At 39.9% G+C, this 12,401-nt stretch overlaps 1 pseudogene; it reads left to right on the forward strand.

Annotated features, from left to right (window-relative positions):
• Positions 1–1,054: 1,054 nt before the first annotated feature.
• On the forward strand, positions 1,055–4,275 carry LOC148943184 (uncharacterized; annotated as a pseudogene).
• Positions 4,276–12,401: the final 8,126 nt, after the last annotated feature.

The following is a 12,401-nucleotide window of genomic DNA, read 5'->3' on the forward strand; positions in this document are numbered from 1 at the left end:
CTTTTTGTAACGCTCTCTTGCGCTGAGTGGTACTCAACTGAATTCATAGACTATCTGAGAACAATAAATAGACATGTACCTGGTGTTGAAAAAATGACACCTGCCGAGCTCACAGCAATGGATCCCGTAAGTGTCTCGAATCATTTTCATAAAAAATGGCATGCAATATTCAACGAACTCATCAACGCCAAAGAAAAACCAATTTTTGGAAAACTTGCGAACCGCTTTTGGCGCATAGAATATCAGACCCGCGGAGCACCACATGTACACTGCCTTTTGTGGATCGAAGGAGCACCAATTATCGGCAAAGATTCTCCTGAAAAAGTCGTAGAGTATATCAACACGATTGCCACGTGCGAGATGCCAGATAAGCTAAAGAGTCCCGTGCTACACAAGCTCGTGAACGATCATCAGAAACATCGGTGCAACACCTACTGCCGCCGAAAGTACGAGAAAGGCCAGAATGGGGTAACCTACTGTCGATTCGGTTTTACAATACTTAAAAACCATAGCCAAAATATCCAAGAAAAACATGACTGTCTTGAAACTCGACGCGACAAAAAAAAAACCACGCCGACGAAACTATGATATGAAACGCGAAGAACACGAACGATACATTAATGACTATCACCCTGCACTTCTCTTGACAAATCTCTCTAACGTTGACGTCCAGTACATTGGCCACCTGGGCTCTAAATTGCCGTACTATGTCACTGACTATATGACAAAAGCAGAGTCTGCAGAAGTTGACGCAATGTGGGAAGAAGTGAACAATGCATTTGCAAGTCTTGGCCAAAAGGCAATGTCATTTCTTCTCAAAACGGTCAAAAATCGACAAGTTGGCGCCTTAGAGGCAGCAGATCGACTCCTAGGCACAAAACTCTACAGCATATCACGACAGTTTCGTTTCGTTGACCTCTCACGACACAGTGAGCTAAAGAGAACTTTAAAAAAATACCAAGAGCTAGAAGAACTCGCCAAAAACAAACCAAACAGTGAAGACTTATATATGGTACATTGGGTGGCAAATGTCTATCCCAACAGACCTGACAACATGGAAGACACAAGTTTATTCAACCTGCTAGCCTGGTATGAACGCGAGCGAAAAGGCACAGACGACAAGCTTATGCTAAGAGATGGGTCATTTTTTTGCGTAAACGCAAGGAAAAGCCCTACGTCATCCAGCACAAACGTGTAAATCCAGTTGAATCAGACGAAAAACGCGAAAAAAACTATGGCATGCTTCTGCAACTTTTCAAACCCTGGCGCGAAGAGGCGGACATTTGTTTGAACGGTAAATCAAACTATGAAACATATTGCATCGAGAGCGAAAAATATTCCACCATGGTCGCGTATCACGAACGTTCAGTAGCGAAAGCAAAGGACGAAGAAGAGTTTGAAAGAAAAGTACGAGAACGAGCTAAAGAACTCCAAGAGAAAGAGGTAGAAGAAGCACGAGAACAGAATATGGATGACCCACAGAATGCAACGCAAGGCGCCGCCATAGATAGAGCAGCAGACGCAATGGAAGACCTTATAAATGCAAATAGAAAGCTGCTCGATGCAAACACGGAACAACAAGTAGCAAAGGACTATTCGTCTCTGAATATCGACCAAAACGTGTTGTTGACAAAGTCACGAGTACATTAAAATCCAACTCTAAAACGCCACCACTCCGTATGCTTGTGTCCGGGTTCGGCGGAACAGGCAAATCAGTTGTAATCAAAGTAATTCGCAATATTATCTGCCGCTATTTCAGCAAAGATGCATGCCCTGTCATTGTGATGACACCCACAGGACTTGCAGCCCATAGCATCAAAGGAGAAACTATACACAGGTGCTTTAGTTTGCCGGTTGATCAAGCAGGGACCGCCAAGTACTCAGAACTCCACACAGAGCAGCTGCTTACCCTCAGGGCAACTCTACAAAGAACGCGTCTCTTCATCATCGATGAAATAAGGAGGGTTTCCACCCTTACCTTCATGTACATTCATCTCAGACTTACGGAGATCATGAGCATCAATTCTGTAATGGGAAACGCAAACATGCTAGTCTTTGGAGACTTTTTACAGCTTAGGCCAGTCTCTGCTAATCCACCGTTTAAGCAGCTAACCCAAATGGAAATAAAGAACCGTATTGGCTCAATGGGAACATTTGATCTGTGGGGCCACTTTGATTACGATGAGCTAACAATTAACATGCGTCAAAAAACGGACACAAACACACACTATGCCGATCTTCTGGCCAACATTCGCATAGGAATTTGCACAGATGACAATTATTTACAGTTACAGCAGCGCAAAATCGCATCGAATCGAAGAGCAACAAACGAGGAGATTGCCGACAAGTACATAGAACTATCAGCATTGGGAAAAACTCCAGTCATTTTAATGCCCCGCAACGTAGACTGTAGATTAGTGAATGAAACTCTTCTTACCAAAACTTCCGACAATATTGCTACCTTTACTGCCATCGATCGACTATCTACCGTCCTCCGTGACAAGCGCATTGAATCAGAGGCAGCTGAAAACGTAAAGAACTTTGAAAACGACAGCAAACGTACGGTTGGCTCTATTTCTCACCTCAGACTGGCTCTTGGCGCCCGCGTCATACTACAAAGAAATTTAAACATAAAACAAGGTCTTGTCAATTACTCCATGGGGTATGTCAAAGGTTTCAAGATGTCAGCAGCCAATATTGATGTCTGCGTTCAAGTACAATTCGACGGTCAAGACAGAATCGTAGAGATTGATCGCGAAACAGTTAGATTCGAAGCACTAAAAGAAGTGTACTACACTAGTCAACAATTTCCTCTCACTCTGGCCTACGCCATCACCATTCACAAATCCCAAGGGCTAAGTCTCCAAACTGCACTAGTTGACGCAGGCGATCGCTGCTTTGGGCCAGGCATGATCTATGTAGCTCTCTCGCGAGTCAAAATGAGCGAAGGTCTTCACCTGATCGTTCTTGACAAAACCAAAATTTGTGCAGACACAGAAGCTCTAGTCGAGTACAATAGACTTCGACAAAATACCGTCCCCATCTTCCTCAATTCACAATCGTTAAGTCCTTCAAAGTTACCAAAGTTCCCGAGGCGAAAAAGTAACCATTAAAACGGGATACAACCACAACTATTGGAACAGATAAACCGCCTAAAAAGTCCAAATCATCCGAACTCAAAGATAATCGAAGGTCTGGCTCAGCTTCTGGTGTGAAAGCGGAACCCACAAACTCTGACAGTAAGAAAAAAGCCAACACCAAGAGACTAAATAGTGAAAAAGTCAAAAGCTTGATACCCCCCAAAAAACGCGTATTGAAACAGCTGTCATTCAAGAATATCGCAGTGGCATAGGCCCAGGTCGACGAGGCCTCAGAAACACAGACGGCTCAGCGTGTTATGCAAATGCAGCAATGCAGTGCCTTTTTGCCATACAACGCAATCTTTTTGACGTACTCTCTTTAATGCATAGACCCCTTGCAGAAGAACTGAAACGCTTGGCAACCAGTTCACTGAGAACGTACGAAACAATGGACGCTGTTCGTGGACTCCTACCGCCGCAGTACAACTACCAAAGCAGAGATCAGCAATCATTGTGCGAATTTTGGTTTCACCTATTCCAACAGCTTGACGCAGAAAATCGAGCCAATGACGTGAGTGCCTTGCGATCTCTCTACCAATACAAAATCCATCGATTCACGGTATGTAGCACATGTCACTGGTCGAGAACCTCAGTACATCTCGAAGGCACTCCCGACTGTCCCTTCCCAATCCCAGGTGTACTCAATCCAAACGAGCCCGCAATCAACGAAGTTATCGACAACAGTGATATATCTTTCAATTCGGTTCTAATCCCGGAACAGCCTAGTGAAACATGTCCCAACGATCATGTCACCAAACTGAGAACATTTTTCACTCAAACTCCCGAATTTTTAGCTCTAAATTTGGACAGGCGAAAACTCAGACACAAGATCACGCGCCGCGTTGTTGACTTTGATCTAGAAAAAATTATTCTGCATCGAACAGAAGACGTGGGCCTCACGCATGGCAACATCTACAACCTCGGTACATTGTCGTAATTACATTATCGTGCAATCGCCGTTGATATTCATACCGGCTCCAGCTTTGGAAACCAAGGCCACTACTATGTGTACCGCAGAACACTGGAAGGCGCATGGTGTAAATGCAACGACTCTGAAGTTCGAGTCATCAAAAATGCTTCAGAAATAGACTTCAGGTATGACATTCATGGTACTCCACTAATTATAGTTCAGTAATTAACAACACTTTTAGTCTCGTTTCAGGCTCTAATGGTCTCCAAAAGCAACAAACTTGTAAAACAATCTGTTTTTCTGAAAACAATTGCCCACATTTGTTTTTCTAAAGACAACAAAAACAATCGTCCATGATCTGCCGCGGTTAGGAAGGGAGACTACCATTTCTTCCTCGTATTCTGTTGTCTGTCGTCGGTCATATCTTCCATATTTAAAAACCAGACTCAACCCAGAAAGAGCAGTAAGCCAAAAAACGGTCCAAACACACAACAGAGTACAAACAGTGGTGCCTCAACGTGGCGGGGAAGTGGCAACGGGTTGCAATTACGCTAAATATAATCGTAAATGCAAGCCGGCTAACATCACTGTTTCCACATTCCTTTCCTAGTTTTACAGATTGGTAAGACACACCCAGATAAGGGACATCTTGCGTGTTGCACTTGAAACTGATTGTGCACCACATTTTGGAAGTCTTCTCTTCATGCATAAATTATTTGAAAAAAACTACGTTTTCTAAAGAGTTAAAGAGGCTGAGATATAAGGTCGACCCTTAAAACGTACAGAGATTAGGAGGCACAGTTGGGGGGCAGTTAAAGAGGCTGAGTCACAAGTTCGAACCTTAAAACGTAAAGGGATTAGGAGGCGCCCTGTACGACGTGATTTGAGTATTCAGGAATTAAAAGCCTTAACACAAGAATGTTCAAGAGCGGGGGTTTGGGGGCGGCAGCCCCCAACTTTAACTCCTGACACGATCAGCTAACAGTTAGTCAAGCAATAATAAGTAATAAACTGTACAAAAACGTGCAGAAATTATTTGAAAAAAACTACGTTTTCTAAAGAGTTAAAGAGGCTGAGTTACAAGGTCGAACCTTAAAACGTACAGGGATTAGGAGGCACAGTTGGGGGGCTGCCGCCCCCCAACCCCCCACTTTCGCAGCCTTTAAATAAAAAAAAAGTTTTTTAAACTGAAAGTAAGGAGCGACATTAAATCTTAAAACGAACAGAAATTATTCCGTATATGAAAGGGGCTGTGCCCTCCTCAGCGCCTCGCTCTTTGCGCTAAAGTTTGACTTTCTCAATACTCTTTTTTTAAAAATAAAAAGTTTAGCGTAAAGAGCGAGGCGTTGAGGAGGGCACAGCCCCTTTCATATACGGAATAATTTCTATTCGTTTTAAGATTTAATGTCGCTCCTTACTTTCAGTTTAAAAAACTTTTTTTTTTATTTAAAGGCTGCAAAAGCGGGGGTTTGGGGGCGGCAGCCCCCAACTGTGCCTCCTAATCCCTGTACGTTTTAAGGTTCGACCTTGTAACTCAGCCTCTTTAACTCTCTAGAAAACGTAGTTTTTTTCAAATAATATATACATATATATATATATATATATATATATATATATATATATATATATATATATATATATATATATATATATATATATATATATATATATATATGTATATATTATTTGAAAAAAACTACGTTTTCTAGAGAGTTAAAGAGGCTGAGTTACAAGGTCGAACCTTAAAACGTACAGGGATTAGGAGGCACAGTTGAGGGGCTGCCGCCCCCAAACCCCCGCTTTTGCAGCCTTTAAATATAAAAAAAGTTTTTTAAACTGAAAGTAAGGAGCGACATTAAAACTTAAAACGAATAGAAATTATTCCGTATATGAAAGGGGCTGTGCCCTCCTCAACGCCTCGCTCTTTACGCTAAACTTTTTATTTTTAAAAAAAAGAGTATTGAGAAAGTCAAACTTTAGCGCAAAGAGCGAGGCGCTGAGGAGGGCACAGCCCCTTTCATATACGGAATAATTTCTGTTTGTTTTAAGATTTAATGTCGCTCCTTACTTTCAGTTTAAAAAACTTTTTTTTATTTAAAGGCTGCGAAAGTGGGGGTTTGGGGGCGGCAGCCCCCCAACTGTGCCTCCTAATCCCTGTACGTTTTAAGGTTTGACCTTGTAACTCAGCCTCTTTAACTCTTTAGAAAACGTAGTTTTTTTCAAATAATCGAAGCCATATTTAAAAATAAAATTTTTAACTTGATTTCTATCATAGCCTATTACGTAAATCTAGGCAAAAATTTCCCAGAAATATGGATTCCCGTCTATTTTCAATACACTTAGAAACATGCACAAAAGCCATAATACAGCATAGAGTCATGCAAATATCTTATAATATTTCTTATAACATTTCTTATAAATATCTTATAACATTTCGAAAGTTATGCTAGGAGTTTGTGGCCAAAGTAACTATCTAAATTTGACAATTTACCCCCACCCTTTAATTCCCGGTTTTTTCATTAACCCTGGTTTTTAGAAACATAATTTCTAAGATATTTGCATGACTCTATGCTGTATTATGGCTTTTGTGCATTTCTGTGTATTTCTGTTATATAGGCTTTTTCTGAAGGAAATTAGATACTTGTGCATTATATGACACACGAAAGAAGTCAAGTTTGGTTAATAAAATGAAAAAGGATGAATAATAGTTTAGAAAAATACCGGGTTATATATATTTGCACATTGTGAGGATGGGAGGGTAAAGCAGAGCATATATTAAATGTAAATTGGCTAGCATTTTTACCTCTGATCGCAAATTTTAGGCCTACATGATGTGTGTATGTTAACGATCTTTTTTATCCAATTTTAAGCCTAAATGCTGGAACTGTGTTAACAAGTCTATATCTAAATATCCCCCCTCCCCTGTTTCTTGAGCTTGTAACATTTCGAAAATTATGCTATGGGTTTGTAGCCTACGTAACTATCTAATTTTGACAATTTACCCCCTCCCCCCCCCCCCCATAATTTCCAGTTTTTTCATTAACCCTGGTTTGTAGAAACTTAATTTCTAAGATGTTTACAGGACTCTATGCTGTTATTGGGGTTCCACCCCTGTTTCTTTTCCTTTCAGATAAATGACCTATTTTCGTTTTCCTAATTACATTTGCTTATAGTATAATTTCAAAAGACAGGTTAAATTCTCGTTGCTAAGTTAGAGGCGTCGCAATAAGTAAGCATAAGTAAGTTCTATTTTTGTACTTCCTGTTTTGGTGTCATTGAGAATAAAGCTAAGCGGTAGAATTGGTTTTGAATGGGGATGGAGATGATGCTGACTATGTAATCGTGAAGACTGCCGTAACTAAAGCAGAAAAATCTGAAACAATAGTTCTTGGCAACGACACTGACCTTCTGATTCTACTCTTGTATCACCTCCCGCCTAATGCAAAAACACTTTACTTCGAACCGTCAACGAACGCAAAAGAAGCGATAACACGGTTCTGGTGCCTCAACGAAGTTAAAAAAAAATGGGAAAAGTATCCAGACTGCTTCTGGTAGGGCACGCACTCTTGGGATGTGACACGACCTCACGAGTTTTTGGACTTGGAAAGCAAGCTGTGCTACCTCTTTTGAAGAAGAGCGAAGTGTTTAGAAAAAAATGCGAAGTGTTTCTGGATGAATCATCGTCTAAAGATGAAATTGTTAAAGCGGGTGAATATCTTCTCCTCAGCTTGTATAAAGCACGACCAAACGAAGATCTCACTAAGCTGTGACATCGAATTTTCTTGGAAAGTTCTTCGTCAAATACTACGGCGTTTGTTAAGTCTGAAAGGCTTCCGCCAACCGAAGCTGCAGCTTCATTCCACTCCCAGCGAGTGCGCCTCCAGGTATCCCGTTGGAAAGGGGAACCAGCTGACCTCGACCCGGCTGACTGGGGTTGGGTTCTCAGAGACCATAAATACTCACCTGTGATGACCGATTTGTTGCCCGCACCTCAGACTCTTTTGAGTGTCGTGAGATGCAACTGTAAGACAGGCTGCGAGAACTCGCAATGCAGCTGCAAGAAACATGGATCAGCGTGTACGTTCGCGTGCGGAGAATGTCAGGGTATCAACTGTTTGAACAGGGACACGAGACTGTCAAAGACGAGGAGCTCGACTAGTGACATCAATGCTGTGTTTTTCAAGTCAACTCTACTGCCTTAAAAGGTGCAGATTTTACCTATAGTTACTGAAGTTCTTTTTTTAGTTTTTTATTCAACGATATTGCCTTCGAAAGTCCAAATTTTACCTATAATAGCTGAAGTTTTATACTGTGATCACTGCCAAGCGGTTGTTTTCTTTATGTTTAGTAATTCAAATGGTTGTAAGAAATGTATGTGATTCAAGAAAGTAAAAGTTTGATACTTAAGCGAGTTATTTTGTCCATAGGCCTACTTGTCAGCCATTAGCAGCTGGCTCAGGAGTCAGGCTTCCCTTCCCCTTTTCCGTTATTTCCTCTAGTTTTGTTCGGTTTTCATGGTTCTCGTTTTCTGTCCTTCATTTTAGGTGTCAGTTTCGTGATCAGCAGATAGGAAAACCCCAGAAAACACATTTCAAACAGATTTCTACCCCTGACTTCAAGTGTCCCTGTTCTTCCCCTCTCTCCCCCGTTATGGTGGGACTCATGTTCTTTATTTCATTTAAGATGTCAGTTTTGGGATCAGCAGATAGAAAGACCCCAGAAAACATATTTAAAAGTGCTTTCTACCCCTACCCGGTATTTCTAAATTTTTTACCCTCTTCCCCCGGTTCCCCCCGTTTTCCGTAGTGCTTTTATTCTATACTGAATTTTAGATGTCAGTTTCATGATCAGCGTATGGGAAAGCCCCAGAAAACTCACATTGAACTATTTTCTGGGCATGTTCGGCATTTTTCCCAATTTCCCCCGCATTTCCCCCCTGTCCCCGGTTTTTCGGGTAGTCGCCCCACTCAGCTTTATGAGGACTTTTAGTATGTTGTACAGAATTTTTTTCTGATCATTTTGGTACCAGTTTCGTTTATATTGCAATTTTTTCCGGGGCAAACCCTAAAAGTCCTGGACTATTTTGTTTCTATTGGTATATAGAAATTTATTTGATTTAAATTTATAATATATATCTTAAGAAAAACTAATCCTTAATGGAAAGTTAAATAACTGTCTGTGATATGTAGTTATCTGTTTAAATTTTGTTTTTCTTCCGTTTTGAAATGATGATGGGGATTTACTGAATTCAGTCTAATGATTGCTGAAATTTTTGGTTAAGTTGCTGTCTTAAAGCCCGACAGAGAAAGTACATTTTACTGTTTTTTTTTTATTTAGCAGGAATTTTTATGGGATCATGTATCTTTAATGTGAAAATTAAACCTATCGAGAGTCAGGATTCAGTCTTTAATTGTAGCGTTTTGATGCCTAATATTGTGTGAAACATGCCATTTTATGGCAAGGCTACAGCTGTAACCAAAGGCGTCAGATTGCAATGAGAATCCCACCATCAAATTCAGTATATTAGAGAACCTTACTGTGTAGGCTCAAGGTCTGAATCTGTAAAAATGTAGAATTTTGTAGTTTTGCCTGAAGCAAGATCACGGATAAGTGTATTGGCTTTTGCTTGTATTTTTTCCCCTAGGAATAATGGTCATAGAAGATCAGGAGAGGGCTCATTCGAATGGACGTTAAAAGTTCTAGCACCCCTATTTAGGTGATCGAAAATATTGTTGAGCAACTATACCCCTTCCTTCCCCAAAGGCATCCGATAAATATCTGGAGAGTGACATATTGTTCAGCATAGTTGAAAAGTCCAACAATTAAGCCTCTGGGTAGGATATGACCCCCAACCCCCCCCCCCCCCCAAATTCCCACCAAGTGAATTTTGCCTGTTGTTTGCATATAGGATTTGTTGTTGGGAAGCGTACGGAAATTTTTTTGAGAAGGGGATATTCAGCGTGGGTCAGTTTTATGTTTAGAGGAGTAATCTTGTGACTTCAGGGATAAATTTTACGGGGGTGGGGTTTGAACCAGAATAAATCTATGGAATTTGTTTCATTTGTCATACTTTCTCATTGGTGACTCAATTTTACGTGTGGACGTATAAAAAATTCCGAGGAGGCAGGGGGGGGGGGGGGTGATTTCAGGCTAGAAATAAAGAGGACTGCTGCCAGTGGAGAGACTTGCTAAAAACTGTTTGATCATCTTAGTAGATATACAAAAGCTATAAAAACTAAAATTGTGTTTCAAGAAATCAAGAGGACTGCTATAAAAAACAAGATAAAAAAAATCTTGAGATATTTCAGTTGGGCCTAGGTCCCCCGTGCTTCTCTTAAATACGCCACTGGCCTCTCGGTCTGTAACTTCTTATTCTCGTTTTCTTGTTAGAGCTCAATACCAATAGACTCTTATGAAGCTACTTAACACATTAGCCCACTTAGCCAAATTTTTGCAAAAACATAAAGATAAATACAAACAGACTAGCGTTGCGCCAGTATACCGCCAAAATTTATCTCCGGGCCAGTGCATCTTTTATTGGTGGCTTGCCGCTGATAAATCGGTGCAGTTTCGGGTTCTACTTCACTGACTATCCGCTGAAAACGAAGCTGGAGCAAAGTTTTCTGAACAATAAAACTAAATTTCGACATCGCTCAGAGATACCAATATGGCTAGCTGAAGGCTATAGCCTATAATGGCTTTGTTAAGGAAAATCAAAAGTTTATGATACCTTGGATGTGAAGGAAGATTTGTTTTGCGAGGAATAATTAGCGACAGTACTAAAATGATTAAAAAATAATAAGGTTCCAGGTACTGATAGTGTGGTAAATGAGTTTCTTAAATATGACGGTTCTCAGGTTTGAAATAAGTTACTGAAGATTATGAAAAAGGGGATAAAAGTGAGTGTGGTAATTATAGAGGCATTAGTCTGGTCTCTGTAGGTAGTAAATTACTTAGTACTATGATACTTTTTAGACTGAGAGATGCTGTAGACAAAGTTTTAAGAGAAGAATAGTGCAGTTTTAGAAAAGGCAGAAGATGTGTTGACCCAAATTTTCACTTTAAGGCTAACGATTGAGAAGTGCCTGAGTTTTCAAACACCTTTGGTCCTCAGTTTTAGATATTATGAGCAAGCGTTCGATTCTGTTGATAGAAGAGCTTTAGTAAAGGTTTTATCCATGTATGTTATACCAGACAAATACATTAAAGTGAGTAGTGCTAAATACGAGAATATCATTGCTGCGGTTAAGGTAAGAAATGAGGTTAACAGCTAGTTTTGTATTAAATCAGGAGTTAAGCTGGGCTGTGTTCTATCCCCTTTTATAAGAATTATTTTGATAGACTTTGGGAAAGGCAATGGGAGACCTTGGGAATCAAACAGGGAGGAAAAAGTCTCCTGGACTTACATTATGCTGATGATTTAAGCATCCTAGATGAAAGTGTGAGCAAAATTAATGAACTTTTAGAGGTTTTGCGAGTTCAGGGTGCTAGAATAGGTTTGAAAATTAATGTTAAGAAGACTAAGAGGCCGTTTTCACGAGGACGTGAGTTGAACTCGAGTTCAACATCCACGTGGATTTATGTTTTCGCGCTGGATTTGCTAGCTGGATGTATGTTTTTGCGTAAATCCTCCTCAAATCTATCTAGAGTTGAACTCAAAGTTGATCTCAAATCCATCGAAAGTTCAACTCTGTGTTAATAACAGAGTAGAACATCAACCTGCATAGAATCTGGTATATATTTGATAAATTTTGGCAATTTGTTATTGAAAAATGGATAATTTGTGGCAATTTCTTAGCTATGAGTATGATTGTTTTCTTTTCCAAAAACAAGGTAGGTATTAAAGATTTTATATCTTTTGTTGAATAAAAAAAAAACTTTCCAATTACTACTCAAAGTAATGGTGTAAAGCAGCCTCCCTCCTAGTGTGGCAGGATATATGGAATTTTCTATCATAGCCTAGGTCCTAAGCATAACCCAGGAATATGCTTTTAAATACAGAATGTAGCCTTGCATATTTGTAAAATTTACCTGAGAGGCTTTTGATATTCTTGACAAAAAGCAGAGAAAAAGAGACTAAATGAATGAAGTAAAAGCCTTAACAATTATCTGGGACTGTTTTGATAAATTTATAGGCTTACTTTTTCATAAAATTTACCCAGTGAGAAAATGATCAGATCACTTGATACCTCTTTCATGCTCCTTTCCATTATAAGGACTAGTTCCATTTTGAGTGACTAATAGGGACCACAACAACTCATTAAAGGCTTGTTTTTAGGTTAAATTTATAGCCCTGGGTAGTTCACAGCATATTTTTCATTTTCCTTATTCTTAATAGTTAAATGTTTGTA

Source organism: Artemia sp. Qi Xiang Cuo, chromosome 16 (genome assembly GCF_049724085.1).
Source record: "Artemia sp. Qi Xiang Cuo chromosome 16, ASM4972408v1, whole genome shotgun sequence".
In the NCBI taxonomy this organism is placed as follows: Eukaryota; Metazoa; Arthropoda; class Branchiopoda; order Anostraca; family Artemiidae; genus Artemia; species Artemia sp. Qi Xiang Cuo.